Below are 16,293 nucleotides of genomic sequence, written 5' to 3'. Positions count from 1 at the left end.
ACAACAAACACATGAGTAAGTCCACCATTAAAATGTAAGCTCCTTTGCCCACCAATTGGGAAATGGCTAAACACGTTATGGGATATGAATACTATGGAATATTATTGTTCTATAAGATATCATAAATGGTTGGACTCCAGAGAAACATGGAATAACTTATAGGATCTGATGCTGAGTGAAGGGAGCAGAACTAAGAGAACAACGTACATTTTAACAATAACATTCATTGTGAGATGATCAACCTTGAAGGAAACAACTCCTCTCAGCAGTTCAGAGTGCTAGGACAACTGTATTAGACCAGCTATGGACAAGGTTATCCCCATCCAGAGGAAGAAAAACAAGACAAAACAAAAAACCAAACCTTTAGAATCTGATGAATATTACATATATATATATATATATATATATATATGTATGCACGTGCATGTGTATATACACATATACATACATAAAACATGTTATATATACATATTATTTATCTATATTTTAATGTAATCCATTTAATTACAATTCTATATAACTTATTTTCTGCATCTAACAATGCGTTCTGAGAAGGAATCCATGACACATAAAAAGCTAAGAACAAGGGTTCACTAGAGTGCTACAACAAAATAGGAGAATCAGCATGCTACAACAAAAAATTTCCAATAATTTTTACAATAATTTTTCAATAGGTGGTTGAGTGCTTCAATAGTCAACAGTGCTGACCTCAGTTTGAAAAAAATGTCTTCAAATATAATAGTAATTATGGCAGCTAACAGTGATTTTAATTTTGTAAATCACTTCACAAATATTATTTCATTTTAGCTTCACAATTATCTTATGAAGTAGGCACTACTGTCTCCATTTTGTAAATGAGAAAACTGAGATAGACAGAAGTGATTTGCCTGGAGTCATGTTATATAATGAAGTATGGAATTGAACTCAGTTCTTCCTGACCTCAAATTTAGACTTCTATCTATTATACCACTTTAGGATAGAAATGAACAGTGAGTACATTCCAGGCTTTGGTGGCTAGCTTTGTAAGGGCACAGAAGTGAGAGATATAAAGTATAAAGTTTGTGGTTCAATTTGATTTGCAAGGAGAGTGAATATTCATACTTGGGTTGATCATTTTCTTTTGAATGCTTAGCAAACCTTACTTTAAACTTTTGATAATACTTTCTTCTTAATATTGGAGGACTAAAACTTTCTTTTTTCCTATTGTAAGAAAACTAATGTAGTTTTTGGTGGCATTTCAAATAAAGGCCATGGCCTTTTTTTAATGGTGGTCTTGGCTGCTGAGTTTGTATTCATCTAGTCATATTTATTTTGTAACAAAATCACAATTATAATGAAAAGCCTACTCCTATGTTTTCAACCAATAGAATTTTTACTTCTAGCTTTGACATTAAAACAGATTACATATATATATGTGTGTGTGTGTGTATATATATATATATATATATATATATATATATATATATATATATAGATGTTCAAGGATAAACAGTGATAAGACCTTGAATATCAATTTAATCTAGAAATGGTATTTGTCAATCCCTTTTTGGCCATTGTGTTATTAAGTAGTTTTTTTTAATAAAGAAAGAAGAAAGATAAGTAACCTCAGAACAGAATTCTATCACTCAGGAACCAATATCAGCTTTCTAAGTCTAAAGAAGCCAGAATCACAGTAAACTTCTCAGCTTAGTAATTTTTCATCAGTTGTTCTGGCAGTAGTAATGGTGGGATAGTGATGGTGGCAGTGATTATTTTTTTTCCTATTAGTGAATCATGTGTATCTAATAGGGGTTTATTAAGCTGAATTTCACAGTTTTGGTGGACACAACTTTTCCTGAAGGATGTCCTGTTGTTCTTAAGCATCAACTCAGTTACATTTTTATTGCCGAGTTGTTAAAGATTCTGGATCAGGACCAGCATTGAGATGGTATGACTTGAGGAAATATTAGAAGTTACCTCATCCTCCCCATTCTCCTCTCCATTCCCCATAATATATGGTGTGGACCAGTGACTTTTTGGGTATAGGACATTCTCTCTGCCAATGAAGATAGCATGAATTTAGAGAATATCTTGGAGAGTTGATTGGGAACACTGACAGGTAAAATGATTTAGCCAGCTTCACACAAACAGCCAGCATCCAAAGAAGTAAAGGATAACCCAGGTCTTTTTTACTTTAAGCCAAATTCTCAATAAAACATAGCACATTATTTCCCTTCTCTCTTCTCATTCCCCTTCTCTCTGCCCTCTCTCTTCTTCCCTCTTTTCTTTTCCTCTCCTTTCTCTTCCTTTTTGTCTTCACCCTCTCCTCTCCATTTATTATCATATAGACCTCAGTCTCCCAACCCACACCTGAACAAGAAGGCCTCTACCTCAAACCCAGCAAGTAATATTCAGTCTGATTTTCTAAGAAAGTCTAGTGGGTAAAAACTCATTGCTTCAGGAGGTAATAGGTAGCCAAAAGAATTTTGGGATCAAGGGAACATCATAGTATAATCTATGAGTAGAGTCTAGTTTGGAGATAAAATGTATACATATACACATACCTTCTTTGAAAAAAAAGCTCTGTTCTATTTCTGTTTCAATGATTTCTGTTTATCCCTATCCACCCTAAATTTCTATTTTAGCTATTCCCAGTGCCCTTTATTCATGCAAGGAATTCTGGGTACTCATAATAAATAACCTCTATGTGGGTGTAGGGCAGTTTCTATGATCTTTTTGAGGGTGTAATTTACTAATATATTTTCAGATACAAGGCTGACCCCCCCCCCCCCCAGAACAACAAGTCTGTTGAAACACTCCTCCCATTGAATGAATATTGAATGAATTCTTGGAAACTTTACAGAAAAGTAGGGTCTGAGCTGAAATATTCTCAATCTGAAAATCTTTGATTTTCTTCAAAGATGTCATCCTTTTCTTAAAATTTATTTTAAATAGCAAAGAAGGAAATAAATCCATGAATTGCAGACTGTTTAACAGAAATAGGCATTAAATAGATAGATGGTGTTATATGTCTGTTTATAGCTGCTAGGCATGAAAAATAATAATGAAGGGAAACTTGGTAGGAGGAACAGGAGAGGCAAGGAAGGGAATTACCTGAACTGGTGGTTCTAATTTTCAGAGAATGTCCTAGATAGTGCCAAAGGGAAGACTAACTAATGTTGTAAGGCCTGGTCTAAGAAGTAGGCCACGGGGAAAATTGATTGGGAAAAAAATACAAAAATATTATGACTTTATCAGTTACTAAGGATTTTTGAATACCAATCTTGTGCCCAGGACTGAACAAGAACTTTTTAAGTATTGGTCAGGATGAGGAAAGGCAGATAAGAGGGGTGGAGAAGAACTTACAATCTTATGTGGAAAGATAGGATGTTTTAATTAAAAGTAGTGCTTTGTGCATTATTTGTACTGCTCAGTGAAGATCTCTCTCTCTCTCTCTCTCTCTGTGTCTATCTACAGTGTCAGTTTGAGTTTGAATTCCACTTCAGATGCATACTAACTGGTTGACCCTGGACAGTATCACTCTTCTCATCTATAAAGTGGAATTTTTAAGATTGTAGAATTCGAAACTTGAAAGTTTGTCCCAGCCATCTCTTCATTTTTAGACAAGAGAAAACTTTGACCTCCCCAAACCGAGTAGTTTACCTAAAGATTGTCCATTAGTAAGTAGCAGAACAAGGATTTAAATCCTCATCCTCTGAATGCAAATCTAAGCATCTTTGTACCACACTACATTAAAAATTATTGAAAATCATAAGAGATTTAGAATTAGAAGGGACCTTAGATACCACCTGTCTTTAACCTCTTCATTTTATAGATGAGAAAAGCATAGTGATTTGCTTAAGGTCACAGTTATTAAGTGCTATAATTATAATTTCAAGTATGGCATCCTACCTTGGATTCAATACTCTTTCAATTGTATCATTGCACCACTCATTCACCCTTTTATCATTTCAATTTTTAAAAGATAAATTTCTTTAAAAATTTCATGTCAGCCATCTGCCCCACACATTTTGGGGAGCTAGTCAGGCTTGTTCAGCACATTTCAGTTAAGAAGTGGAGTCTGCTGACAAAATTCATAACCTAATTAGGTGTGAACTATAACACAATCGGTTCTTGTTTCTGCAAATGTAAAATGCCACTTTCAATCTATTGTATTTTCTTTCCTTGCCTAGCAGCATTTCAGATTAGTGGGTCTGAAAAAGCTTATGGTTTTCCCAAGCAGAAGTTGATAGTAGAAGTTTACACTGGTTTCACTGTCATTAGGGGAAGTGAGCTTTTATAAGATAGAGGTACTGTCCATGGTTCTGACCTTCAGACTGTTGTGACAGAGACAGAAAGAGTGGGAGACAGGAGGTTTTGCACTACCTCTGCTGCTCACAAGGAATGTAACCTTGATGGCACATCACTATTTATCAATTTTCAAATGTCATTTTCAACATTAAAAATTCCAGTAAACCTTTCTATATTAAAAACTATTTTGTATGAGTTTGTTTCTTGTTCTTTAAACATACATATGCAGAGAATTTAACTCATTAGATTTAAAAGCATTATCATTTATTTTCTTCTTAGCATCTGTCTTCTGTGTGTTTTAATGCTTTCTTCTTTCTTTCCTTCCATTTTTCTTTCCTTTCTTCTTCCTTTTCCTCCCTCTCTCCTTCCCTTCCTTTCTTCTCCTCATTTAACCACTAGTCCTCTTTATCACCTAAAAATCCTCTTTAATTAACAAGTTAGCATAGCAATAAAAAACAGATACACATATTTTAGACTAAAATGCATATTTCATTCTGCATCTCTAATTCATTAACTCTTTTTCAATGATTGGAAAAATGCTTCATCCTTAATCCTCCGGAATCACTGTTGGTCTCTGCACTGATGAGACTTAAAGCTTTCAAAGTTGTTCCTCTATTCAATGCTGTAGTTATTTTTATAAATTTTCTTTTGATTTACTTCATTTCACTCTGCCTTGGTTCATTTAACTCTTCCCAAGTTTCCTTGAATCTCTGCTTTTCATCATTTCTCGTGGCAAAATGATATTCCATTACATTCATATATTTTAATTTTACCCAAATTCAGAGTGCCTTATTGGTTTGCATTTCTTTGCTATAACCAAAAATATTGCTGCAATTTTTTTCATTGTCTGGGCATCTTTCTTTTTTTAATTAGTATTTCCCTTCTAATCTTAACTGCATTGATTTTTGGCTGTGAAATGCTTTTCAGGTTTATTTGATCAATTTTTTCTTCTCTGATTCTTTCTCTTTCCTATTTGGTTGAGTAATATGATATTATGCAAAGTTTGGGGAACTATATCCTAATATTCTCCTTTTATTTGCCTATGATAAGATCTTTTATGTCATGTACTCTTTAGGTCCTGTAAACATTTGGAGATTTTTGAAGTACATGTATGAAATGTTGACCTAACCTAAATTTCTTACCAACTGCTTTCCAACATTCCCAATGACTTTCTTTGGATGAGTCTTTAATAGTTGTGGTCTTTGAGATTGTATTATTTGCTTGCTTTTGAATCTTGTGTTCCTAATCTTTTTCCCTGATCATTTTTTCTAGTTTTTCTAAAATACCACAGTAGTTTTAATGATTATTGCTTTTAGAATACTTAATTCTATTTCCATTTTTTGGATCATTTTTCTTAAGATCCTTAATGTTTTATCTTATGGATGAAGTTCTTTTTAAAAATATTTCTTGTTCTATGATGTAATCTCCTAGTACTTTGATTGACAAAGAATTAAATATGTAATATTAAGGTAGTATTTTCAATTTGTTATCTTGGCACTGTCATATTGAGTACCTTATATTCCTCTGATTTAGTTCTGTATTCCCTTAAGGATTTTTAGAGTGGAATTCATATAATTCTTGGTTATATCTTTGTAGTTAGACTCCCAAGTATTTTATACATTCACAAGTTATTTTGGATGGAAATTTGCCTTATTCTGTCTCCTACTGAATTTCATTACTAACAAACAAAATAAACACCAAACCTGATGATTTATCTTGATTTATTTAATATTCTATTATGTTTGTGAAGCTATTTTAATTAATCTTGATTAATTTTAATTCATTTGCTATTTCTTGTCTTCAATCTGGGAATTTTATTTTTTGTGAATAACTATTCATTTTTTTGGACATGCATTTGGATGCAATATTTTTTTTTTAAAAAAAAAAACTTCTTTCAGTTTCTTTTCATTTTCTGTGAATTCTCTTTTCTCCATTTTTGATGATGCTTGTTCTTCATTCTCAAAGAAGACCATAACATTAAGGAGGTGATACCATGACAAGCACATGAATTTTATTTGAGTGAGGTGGTGCTGTGCTAAGTCACCAGTCCCACTTTCTCCTCCAGAAGCATCTGGATCCAGTGACCAGATATGAATCAGGATGACTAGAGATGCCCTGAATGTGAGGCAATCAGAGTTAAGTGACTTGTCCGTGATCACACAGCTAGTAAGTCTGAGGCTGGATTTAAATTTCCATCCTTCTGACTCCAAAGCCAATGCTCTATCCTCTGCACCCTCTATCTGTCCTCCACTTTTTATATTTATATATCAATTGCTACAGCAATTTGATATTGATATATTAGCTTTCCTTTAATAAAACCAGATTAGATAAGGATCTTTTAAAATTAATTTTTAATTACTTCTAATGAATTTGCTGTTATTGATTTTCTAGTTGTTTGATAGATTTTTTTGGTCTTTCAGTTTTGTTTTTCTTTTTTTTTTTACCTTTCACGACTTTTTTAAAGATGATTTTGGGGTTTATTTTCTAGTATTCTTTTTTATACCCAGTTAGTTAATTCTGTTCCTCTCATTTCTTTGTGAAAGCCTTTAGTGGTAGAAAGTTTTTCTTAAGACTGTTAGGTTAAATACAAAAACTTTTTATGTTTTCTCATGTTTGTTGTTATTTCTATTGATAATTATCTTTTGTTTATATGATTTGCTCTTTAATATACATTCTTTAGAGTTAATTTTTTAATCTGCATTTAAGTTTGATTTTTTTCTTAGATTTCTTTCTTTTTTTTTTTAGGTTTTTGGCAAGGCAAATAGGGTTAAGTGGCTTGCCCAAGGCCATGCAGCTAGGTAATTATTAAGTGTCTGAGACCAGATTTGAACCCAGGTACTCCTGACTCCAAGGCTGGTGCTTTATCCACCACGCCACCTAGCTGCCCCCTAAATATGGAATGCTTCACGAATTTGTGTGTCATCCTTGTGCAGGGGCCATGCTAATCTTCTCTGTATCGTTCCAATTTTAGTATATGTGCTGCTGAAGTGAGCACTTAGATTTCTTTTAAAGACCTTTATTGATTATAATTTTGGGCTCTATGAGAAATAATCAATTTGTTTAATAGTTCTTTTCTACATTTGTTTTTGATGTTTTATACCTCAGCACATGCTAATTTTTATGGAGTTATATGTAATTGAGATAATATAACAACATATAGCATAGATACATATTTATTTACCTTTTTATTCCCATTTAGTAATTGTCAGATAGTGGTATATTTAACTTTTCTAAAGTTATATTTTGGTCATTATTATTTACCTTTTTGTTAGATTTTTCTAAGTCTAAGGAGAGTACATTGAAGTCCCCAAATATTTTTCTATTTTCCTGTATTTAGAAGCTTTGCAATTCAGTGCATATATAGTTGATACTATTACATTGTCTATCAAAATGTTCTACCTTAATAACTGGTCTGACCATGTCATTTCTTGCCATCTCCTTATTCAATAAACTTTAGTGGCACTCTGTTATTCTTATGGTGAAATAAAAAAATTCTCTGACTTTTAAAGCTAAACCTATCTCTTTTTATCATTATTTCTTTTAATCCAGCTGCATTGATCTTTTTGCTCTTCTTTGGACATGATACTCTGACTCCTCTGTTCCTTTTCCCTGGATGTCCCTCATGCCTGAAATACTCTACTTCCTCACCTTTACTTCTTGTATCCCTAGTCTTCATTTAAGACACAATTTAATTCTCACATTCTACAAGAGATTTTTCCCCTTAAGTCCGTCTTTCCCCCACCTCACCCCCATCAATGCTAGTGCCTTTCTTTTGAGATTACTTTTTATTTTCATTTTCTGTATATTGATTATACAGTTATTTGCATATTATCTTCTCCATTAGAATATGGACTGCTTGAAGGAAGAGACTGCATTCTTATATTTCCTTGTATTCCTATCTTAGCAAGGTGCCTGATATAAAGTAATTACTCAATAGGTGTTTATTGATGTTGGTACTGATGATAGTCATATTTAATTATTTATAGTTCCTTTAATCATAACAAAGCTTTATATTTATAGTGTTGTCATGTCTATTTTTACTGTCACCTTATCTGAGATCATGATTATTACACCTGCTTTTTTGAATTCACATGAAGCATAAATAAATTGTACTTTAGATTTCCCACTTCCATTTTAACTGTGTTTGTTTTAACTACAAATGTTTGTTTCAACTTCGTGGTAAACACGAATGGATTAATTGTTATTTCTAATCCATTTTGCTATCTTCTTTTGTTTTGTGGATGAGTATGTATGCATCCCTTCATGACTGGTCTATTTTTCTATTTTCCTACATCCCAATCTTTTCATATTTTCCCCTCTCTTTGCTTTAATCTCTTTCCTTTGATTTTTCTTATTTCTTGACTCATTAAATTATGCTGCTCTTTTGGATCTATTCTAATTTTCAGGGAGTCTGCTACTGAAACAGCTTCTATGCTCTATTCTAAATTATTTATTTTTTCTTTGTATTATTTTCCTCCAGAAATTTTACTTTATCTTTTTCATCTTATACTTCTGGAATTACAAAAACAGAATGCTGGAGGAAAACAATACAACAAGAACAAATCACTTCATTTCCTCTAGGGACTCTGTACCATGATATTTCCCCCATTAATGTCTTATTCATATAATTCAGTATAATTGTAAAATTATTTTCTTCTGATTTTCCTTTTCAGGGTCTATTCTCACATACTATTTCCTCATGATATTTAGTATCTTCTTAATATTCCAGATTCAGTATAGAGCCTGGCTCAAGGACAGACATTAAACAATCCTAATTTTAGATGAGGGTAACCAGGTCCTCTTTGGTGCAACATTTGATTTCATATATTCCTGCCAATGGTTTTCACTTTTTTGGTTATATCTTGGATCAAAGTGCTGGCAAGTTGCTATGGTTAGAGAACAGTGAGTGCATGTCCCCTTTAAGGTACTACTGATGGGTTCTGTTCTTTTTTGGGCTTTACCCAGTTAAGTCTATGCTACACACCCACAGATTGTTAAACTCATTCTGGCTTTCCTTTTGAGACCCTTTTTGTACCAGTTTTAGCATGTAGTTCTGGGCTATTGAAGAAGTTAATTTATATTTCTCTTAGGTTTTCTTTTTTTTAATCTTGTGTACTTTTGAAATAAATTTTGGAATATTCTCCAAACTTTCATGCAACCTTCTTAATGGAATTTCAAATGTTTAGTGTGTAATGTATGTTGGTAGACCAAAGACTGGGATTTAGAGGACCTTTTAAAGTCAAATTCTGTTACTATGCATATGACTTTGGGAAAGTTATTTGACCTCTCAGGTCTCAGTTTTCACATTTGTAAGATAAGGAGAGATTGGAATAAATGATCTTTGAGGGCTATGATCTTATAATCTTATGACATCTTTGTTTAAGACACTTCAATTTCCTCATTTGTATGATATGGGCACTGGACCACATTTTCTCTGACTCCCTTAGAACTTCAAATCTATATTCCTATGAATGTTTATTATTTGGATAAAATGATTCTTATATAGTATAATTTCATTAGCTAGTGATTTTTTTCCAGCTGAAATGATTATAAAACAGTCCAGATGTTGCTATGGATGTATATTTCAACATGGTTCCATTTGAGGAGTGTGGATGGGAAGGTATTAATATATTGTAGTCAAGTTCATTAATCCAGTGATGAAAAGTTGATGAGCAACTGGAATTTCCATTTCTCCTCATTCAGAGTTCTCACTAAGGCTTTTCTACACTTTTGTAGTGCTATTTTCTGGACAATTAATCATAAAGTTAAGTCTTCTTTGAAAAGCAATACTCTGTAGTATAAAAGGAACCCAGGAAGTTAGATTTATGGGAGAATGTGGACCAAAGTCACATAATATAAGAGGGTGTTGATGAATTACATCAATACTTCTGGAGGAAGAACCCACATCAGTGAGAAAACCAGTAAGAAGACCACATGTCTAGTTCTGTGAGGTCGTCCAGAATACCCCTTCATTGATCAATAGTCAACAACTGTTATTGAGTGTCTACTAAGTGCAAGGCAGAACTTATAGCTGAGCCAAAGGTCAAGACTCCTTTATTAGAAAAAGAACTGATATGCTATAACCTTGGATTTTGGTTTTATTAACTTATTTTTCAAGTATTTGGAGTTAGAAATTCTCTAACAATAGGGCCGCTAGGTGGCACAGTGGATAGAGCACCAACCTGGAATCAGGAGGACCTGAGTTTAAAATCTGACCTCAGACACTTAATAATTAACTAGGTGTGTGACCTTGGGCTAACAGCATTGCCTTGCAAAGAAAGAAAGAAAGAAAGAAAGAAAGAAAGAAAGAAAGAAAGAAAGAAAGAAAGAAAGAAAGAAAGAAAGAAAGAAAGAAAGAGAGAGAGAAAGAGAGAGAGAAATAAAGAAAGAGAAAAAGGAAGAAAGAAAGAAAAAGGAAGAAAGAGAAGAAAGAAAGAAAAGAAATCCTCCTACAGAAGCCTTTCCAGAGTGTGGAAGGGATCTTGGATTCTTTAAGAGCATGTTATTAGAATATAGTTTTGTAGGTGTGGACCAATGATGGCATGATTATAAACTCCTTAGAATATGAGCTTCTTGAGGTTAAGGACCATCTTTTGCCTTTCTTTGTATCACCACCACTTAGTAAAGTGCTTGGCATAGAAGAAGTGCCCAATAAGTCCTTATTGTCTGGTTATGTGCCTGCTCCCTGAAGATCCTTCTTGCTAAGTTCAGATGTCTAGACACTAACATCAGTCTTACTATTGTACCCTTAAGATGTCCTCCCAACCTCCAAACAACTGACCCCTCCTATACTTGTTATCCTCCTTAACTAGAGTGGGGGGCACCTTGAGAGCAGAGACTATTTTGATTTACAAGTTTTATCTTCAGTGCTTAGCATAGAGTAAAGGTTTGATAAATTCATTCATTCATCTATACGTGATTTTAATAATAATTTTTTTGGTTTCAGTCTTGCATTGACTTTTCTGAATACTGTATAGAGTTATTTAATCACTAGTAATACATTTGACTCATCTGACAAATAGGAATGATAAAACCTATACTTCCCATTTCACAGTGTAGTAGTTGTTTCAGGGAGAAAGAGATTCACAAACTCTAAATCATAGCATAATTATATATTTTTGCTGTTCCCAACTCTTCCAATGAAGTTCATTTAGAGACAATTCTGGAACAAGTTGCTATTCTGCTATAATTACTTTTAATTTAACATTCTGTGGGTCTCCTGCACAGGTGTGTATAATAATGACTTTTTGTAATTCAAGAAAAGGAGTTAGTCATAAGGTTATGTTTTGTAGGCTCATGGAAAGTATCTTTGAGAGGATTCTAGGGAGAATAGTGGGTACAATGTTGGTGATCCAATAGTGGTGGTGGTGAACCATGTGTGGTTCTTATTAATGAAGGATAATCTGCATAAATCAGACAAAAAGGCCCAAATTCAAAGGCTATCGATGCCTCTACTAAGGAACTATGTTTCTGAAATCTGTTTCAGATTCTCCCTCAATCTTCCTATGAGGAAAAAAGTTTAAATTTTTTTCTCTATCTGGACTGTCTGCTCATTATTTTTAATCCTTTGCTTTACTAATTAGAAAAGAAAAGTGGAAGTTTCTTCTAACACTCATCATGGAGTGGGGCTGTGTTTCAATTATAAATATTTTTCTTTCAGCTGGATAAGGGTAATGAATAGATCCTTATCAAATAATTTGACAGACTTTCCAAGATCCAACAACTTGGGTTAATGAGGTGCATAGCAATCTCTCTAGTACTTGCATTTTGGGTTCTATTCTAGGCAAGGGCAGAGGAAGGGTTCTCAGGAGGAAAATTGCAATTTCTGGTCAGTTTTGTTTGCAACAGCATTCCTCTTTGGTGCTAACTCAACAACCCTCAAGACCTGTTACAGTGGGTGGTAGAGAAAGGAGTTCTGGATATGGAGTCAGTGATTTCATTTACCATCTGGACAATCTTGAAGAGATCACATTTAAGTTCCCTTTGCCTCAGTTTCCTCATCTATAAAATGAATGGGTTGGACTAGATGAGGTTATTTTGAAGTCTTAAATCATGATACTGTGAGTTACAGAGAGGTAGATTTTAGATTGATAGGACAAAACTCCCTAATAAATAAGAGTTATCCAAAAGAAGAATGGATTGGTTTAGCAGGTACTTCATGTTGCATCACCAGAAATTTTCAAACAGAACCTGAATATTAGTCCCCTCTTTCAGATGAAGTTATGGAGATTTCTGTTCAGATATAGTTTACACTTTTTTAAAGCTTTTTGCAAGGCAAATGGGGTTAAGTGGCTTGCCCAAGGCCACACAACTAGGTAATTATTAAGTGTCTGAGACTAGATTTGAACCCAGGTACTCCTGACTCCAAGGCTGGTGCTTTATCCATTATGCCACCTAGCTGCCCCTATAGTTTACACTTTCAGAAGATTGTAGATTAAGAGGTGGAAGAGATGGAAGGGACCTTAAAGTCCAACACTTTTCATTTTACAGATATGAAAACTGAGGCTCATAGGCATGAAATAACTTCCTAAATATTATACAGAAATTAAGTGGCAGAAGTGAATCTTCTGATTCCAAATTGAGTTCTTTCTTCTTTCCCATGTTGCCAAAATGAATAAATAGCCTACAAGATTCTACCCAATTCAGACATCTTGGGTTAAGAGTTAACTTTCATTAAAAAAAATTATTGTTGTAGTTTATTTTAAGTCATCTTAATTTCCCATTTTATCTCTATCCCAGAAAGAGAATTATCCCTTACAATCTTTTCTCTTCTCCCCTTCCCCCAATAGCAAGAGGAAAGGAAAAACAAACAAAAATTAATTGAGCAAAACTAAGCAATCCATCTACCAAGTTGAATGTGATAAGCATTTTTTTTCCACACATAGTAATGATAAGAAGGGTGAATTCTCTTTAGGACCATGCTTGGTCATTTTAATTGTATAGCATGCATATTTCTTAATTTAACTGGCAAGTTCCCTCTACTATTTGTAAATTTTATTCTCTCTCACCCACACCCCAACTCTTGCATACACACACACACACACACACACACACACACACACACACACACACACACACAAACACACACTCTTTTCTTATGGCAATCATCCAAGATTAGGTTGAATGTGAATTTTGCAGCACAAAGTCCCAGAGCTACTAAACAGAGGTTGCTGTTGGAGGTGTGAGATTGACAGATGCCTGCTCAGACACATGTCAGCATGGTGCTGCTCTTTCGAAGGCAGTTGTTTTTGAAGGTTGGAACCAACTCAGCTTCTGCCTTGTCAGAAAAAAAAGCTTCAGAGAGCAACTAGATTTTGCTTACAGGGGAGCAAATCTGAAGGAGAGGGAAAATGACTGACCATTAGCCATTAGCTGGCAGAAAAGCAAAAGCCTAGGCATTTTGTTGAGTTAAGTTACCGACCTAAAGAATCACCCTTTAGAGAAAAGAAAAGAGAATGACAGAGAAAAGAAAACAGAAAAGGGGAAAAATAGGTTTTCTTCCTCTTAGAGTTGAAATTAGAAAGTTGAAAAGCTATGAATTAGATATATGAAATGATATCATGTGTTGTGCCATAGATGTGACTGTCCCTATAAAGGGATTTGGAGTCAAAGAAAAAAAGTCAGCAAATGCAAATTCCACTATGTACAATATTTGTTAACTTTTGACAATTTACTTACCCCTCCATGGGTCTCAGTTTCCACCTTTGAAAGATGAGGAAGGTAGACTAGATGACTTTTTAAGTCCTTAGAAGAAGAAAACTCTAAACCTATGATCCTGTAATTCCATACCCACTCCACTCCAGCATGCACTTCCCAAGTAGGAACACTGGTTCAGAGGATTTGAGTTCAACTCTCCCACTTTGAAGAAGAGGAAACAAGAACAAAGAAGTTGTCCAAAATCATACCTAAGTATCTCAGGCAGGGCATCATATTGAAAAAGGAACAATGACCCATGATCATTGTTGACTACTAACTCTTGCCTTCCACTGTTTTCTGCCCCATTACAATTGACCAATAAAAATGCTTAAAATCAATGATAAGGGGATAGAGATAGCATCAAAGATAGAGCTCCATCATTTCCTTTAAAGGTATGTAAACTTCCAATGATAAAGATTAGTAACTGATCTGTATATCCAGATCACTTGGGGATACCAAGAAGGTGAGTGACTTGCTATGCATGGGGCACATAGCCAATATTCTCACCTCTGATCCTTTAAGATGAGACTTGAATCCAAGTCTTCTGATGTTCTGAGATCGACTCCATTTTTATACCATGCTGCTTCTTTGGTTGCTGTTATTAGCTAGAATAATAACATTATTATTAGCAACAACAATACTACTGGTATCTAGGAAACTCCAAGTAGATGAAGAATGACTATTGACCAGATTATGTCACATTATTCTCTATTCTCAAATGACTTGCTCCATTGTCCTACCAACATTCATACTTTGCCAAACCCAGTCCTAGATTACTCTCACCATCTGTCTCTGATACTCCTACTCAAATCCTCCCGAACAGAGTGTGAGGGAAAGTATAATTAGTTTTTTTCTAGCAATTACTCTTCTCTGGTTGATTCTCTATTCACAGAGGCTATTCCAAGCCATCTCATTTTTTCATATCTCCCACTCCACATCCCACCCATGGTCTCAGCCAAGGTTCTTACATCATCCCTTGCTCAAAAATGGAGGATGTTTGCAGTGAACTTCCTCTTGCTCCCTCTTCTACTTCTCAAAACCCCTTAAAATCATCTCGCCACAGTCTTCTGTTTCATTACAATCTTATGTGGAGCTCACAATTCTACTTGTTAAGATGTATTCTTGATCCTATCCTTTCCTGTCTTCTTTGAAAGATTTCCACTGCTAACCCCTCCCATGGCTCTCCCTAAATCATCCATTTCTCTCTCTCTCCTCATTCTTTCCTTGGTGCCTTCAAATACACCAGTCTATCCCAGCTTTAAAACTCTCTCAGTAAACTTTACCATCACCTCAAGTTATCATGTTATATCAGTTCTCACTTTCTTAGCCAAACTCTTAGGGGGGAAAAACTGTCTATATTATCTGCCTCTTGCCTTCTCACTCAGTTCTCTGTCTTTTGTGATTTTATTTCTGACTCTATCACTCAACTGAAACTTACCTCTCTAAAGGTGTTAGTGATCCTTAATTGACAAACTTGACACTCTTTTTTTTAATCTTCATCTTCTTAGACCTATCCAGTTCATTTGATATTGTTCACTATTCATTAAATGTGTCATTTTCATGACACTATGCTCTCCTGGTTGTCTTCCTTTCTGTCTGATAGCTCCTCCTTAGTTCCTTTTGTCTGTTTTTCATTTATCTCATATTTTTCTTCCTTCTTTGTTTTCTTTTTCTTCTAATTCTAACTCTCCTCCTCCTTTCAATTCTTTCTTCTCCTCCTCCTTCTTCTCCTCCTCCTTCTCCTCCTCCTCCTCCTCCTCCTCCTCCTTCCTTCTTTCTTCTCATTCTTCTATCAAGTGATTTGCCCAGGTTCCCACAACTACCAAGTGTAGTGGGGGGGGGATTTAAACTCAGGTCATTTTCCTCACACCTTTGAGATCCAGGATATGTTTGGATTACTCTATCAACATGACTTGGGTTTAGGAGGAGTGCAATAGAAGGCACAAGGGAATTGTCACCAATGAACTATAGACTTAGTGACTGTGAGTCAGCAATAATCAGAATAACTGGCATTTATATAGCACCTTTCAGTGTTTAAAGTACTTAATAAATATTCCTTACCTAATTGGGACTTCACAACACTCCTGCTTTTTGCTCCTAACTTGAGATTCATTCTCTCTCTCTCTCTCTCTCTCTCTCTCTCTCTCTCTCTCTCTCTCTCATATATGTATATGCATATATTTATATAGAAAATCATTTGTCTTTGTAGTCCTATGCATTTATTCATGTTTTACATACATATATGTGCATATATATATATATATATATACACACATATGTGGAGGGAAGAAGACAGAAAGAGGAGAG

At 34.5% G+C, this 16,293-nt stretch overlaps 1 non-coding gene across 1 annotated transcript; it reads right to left on the bottom strand.

The window, feature by feature from the left end:
* Window positions 1–7,178: 7,178 nt before the first annotated feature.
* LOC141510330 (U6 spliceosomal RNA) lies at window positions 7,179–7,285 on the bottom strand. Its single transcript, XR_012474828.1, has one exon. It is a non-coding gene; the product is annotated as a U6 spliceosomal RNA (small nuclear RNA).
* Window positions 7,286–16,293: the final 9,008 nt, after the last annotated feature.

Source organism: Macrotis lagotis, chromosome 1 (genome assembly GCF_037893015.1).
Source record: "Macrotis lagotis isolate mMagLag1 chromosome 1, bilby.v1.9.chrom.fasta, whole genome shotgun sequence".
In the NCBI taxonomy this organism is placed as follows: domain Eukaryota; kingdom Metazoa; phylum Chordata; class Mammalia; order Peramelemorphia; family Peramelidae; genus Macrotis; species Macrotis lagotis.
Note: the sequence above shows the minus strand (reverse complement) of the source record. Positions and strands in the feature narration are given on the sequence as shown.